Source organism: Zerene cesonia, chromosome 2 (genome assembly GCF_012273895.1).
Source record: "Zerene cesonia ecotype Mississippi chromosome 2, Zerene_cesonia_1.1, whole genome shotgun sequence".
Taxonomy (NCBI): Eukaryota; Metazoa; Arthropoda; class Insecta; order Lepidoptera; family Pieridae; genus Zerene; species Zerene cesonia.
The window spans coordinates 2,212,402-2,215,227 of record NC_052103.1 but is presented as its reverse complement, the minus strand read 5'-3'; the positions used below and the strand labels follow the sequence as shown (position 1 = coordinate 2,215,227).

Genomic DNA, 2,826 nt, shown 5'->3' with positions numbered 1-2,826 from the left:
TATATACTATTTCCATATAAAAGTGAATGTTCTAACAATGATAGGCGTTTTATAATATCTTTAAACGTTAGTTATTAAACTTTCCGTCCACTCTCCTTTACAAAAAGGGCTACATCTTCTCATGTTAAAAAGTTGTCAATGCGTTTGTAGAGATATTTCCTCTGATGTTTATGGGCGGTGATGATCGCTTACCAACAGACGACCAGCTCAGTTGCCCGATATTATATGAAAGATTGTCGATTTTGACATAGATATCACTTTGAGTTTTTGTTTTATAGCATTTAAAAGCTTTATAAATGTGACATTTTGAAAGAATAGAAAAAATCTCATAGATGTTACTTTCTTATTTCATATGTTTCTTATTTTTCATGAAAATTATTGTTTTTATTTTCATGAAATAGCTCACACGGGATCTATGAAATACTTTGAAACTATTTTTAATGTCTCAATTGGAGAAAATTTGGCTCTCCAGCGTAATTTCTAATGTTTATTTTAACCGGTATAAATACTTATAATCTGAAATCGTGATACAATCAATCTTAAACAATTATTTGATATTATAACTATAATTAGCATAGTGACCTCAATTGTGAACAATAAGGATTTGTTTAACAAACAAACAGGTGTTGCAGGTCATATATAATATATGAATACATATAATTCTCGGGTCTCTCTGTGACCACACTCCACCGAAGTGACTGCAGAAATAATTGTGGATATTCCATAGATGGAAAAATTGGTCCCTGAACCAGAAAACAACCCTATGGGTGTCCGGGAGAACAGCATTTGGAACATCATACACCTTTAAGAATACTCAATATTACTGTTATTTGACTTTTTTATTGGTAAATCTCATCAGCATTATTTCTAGAGCATAACTAATAAGCCTACAGTTGCGTATGTGTCTATATATACGTTACTAATGTATGGTTACTGCGTAGGTACGGAACGGTAAAAATTAAAAAATTTAAAAAATATGTGATGTTTAAGTTAGTTCCTATAATAACTGAAAATATGAGAAAAAAATGTCGAGTTTCGACCGTGACAGGACTCGAACCTGCAATCTTCGGATCCGAAGTCCGACGCCTTATCCATTAGGCCACACGGTCGTTGGGCTCTACTATGAAATAGGGCATCGTTTTCCACAGACCGAGCCTCCCGTCGTGACGTCATGCCACGTCACGAGGTTATTCGCCTAGCGACCTTGCTAGGCGCACCAGTACAGTACATTGCATGATGTGTGAACACTGAATATTCGTCAACGTAAATGCCTATTGTATATATCCGGTGAAGTCATGTCGTCCTAGTAGAGAAAATATCGTTCCTTTGTCTCTAACACTTGCCGTAAAACCACAACAAAAGTGGGGTTTTTAGACAAACCGTTGTAATTTGTAGAGCGTGGCGAATGGAATCGAAAACGATTTATTAAACTAATTTCTCTCCAAAGCTAAGAATGTTAATATATTTATTTTATTTTTTGCATTTAGAATTAAAAATTGCATTTAAAACAAAACAAGTAATAAATGTTTTGTATTTTTTTTTCGTTATCAAATGCCCAAAAAGACGAACACTTTATATATAAGTTTCTAAATTTGTTACTATCGTTATAACTTTTAATAACTTTGAATCCAATTTTTTTATTTATTTAAGGTCACTTTTTAACGACTTATAATTAATTTCCTATGATTATATGAATAAGTGCATAATTTTTTTTAACGTGTACATCTCCTCATAACACGAGACGTCCTGACCTCACTTGCATTTTTTGCCTAATAATGTGAGTTTGAGCAAATAAAAAATCGTAAATTACATACATCTAAACATCATTTTTGTGTACTAACACAAAAATTTTGATTTAGAATTTTTATTTAAACTACTGTATATAACAGAAACAATAATTTATTTAATAAACGCGGATGACATCCTAGATAGATAACAAAAACGGGAAAAACAAATAATTCGAACACGTCCCCCAACTAGTTTCATACTTATACCAGGAATACATAAAATACTGGAGAGTACGTAAAGTAGACAAAATCAACAAATATAGCTTTTAAGCCTTGGTGTTAAAGATTCAATTCCTTTGAGGTATTGCGTATCGCAATAAAAACATAGTTTACATAGTACAGCGTCACGGTTGCTATGGTTACCGTTTCCAAGACTACGCGTGACTAAACAGATCTCTACGCACCATATTGCATTGGAATAAGGTCTATGTTAAAACACAAATTGTATGACGGAGACAAAAACTTCGGAATGCCATGAGCCATCTCTATTGTTAACCTCTTACTGCATTCTGTGTTCCTAGTAAATATCTTACGTCATCTTTTCAAAGTTCCACAACGCAAGTAACTTAAATAGCCAACAAAGCTTTCTTTCCTTTTTCTCTTTTAGATTTTACTGTAATCATCTTCACATTTAATAATTACGTCACCTATTTATTAAAAGCCAATTTTATAGCTTCGCGCGAATTTGTCTTCTTTTAGTTTATCTTTAATTTAAAAGCACAAATAATCTAAGAAAATATCAATCATAATCTTCCAATTCATCTATAAATTAAGGAAGTCGTGAATTTATTTTAATCCTTTGAACTGTACAACATTCGCAAAAGCTCCAACTATTTACCGAAGAAATATTAGTTTTATTCTTAAATAAAGTTCTCATTAATTCTTTCTTTCTATGGTTAAGATTTATAAAATAGACAAAGAAGTACCTAATAATTTTATATTATTTTAAACAAATTATTTCATATACCTAGTCGTGCCATAAATATTGTAATAAAGAAAAAAGAAAATTGTTAACTGCAAATAACATTTATTACTTTTA

The 2,826-nt window shown here is 31.4% G+C and overlaps 1 non-coding gene across 1 annotated transcript; it reads right to left on the bottom strand.

Moving 5' to 3' along the window:
• Window positions 1-1,036: 1,036 nt before the first annotated feature.
• On the bottom strand, window positions 1,037-1,109 carry Trnar-ucg. Its single transcript has one exon. It is a non-coding gene; the product is annotated as a tRNA-Arg (tRNA).
• Window positions 1,110-2,826: the final 1,717 nt, after the last annotated feature.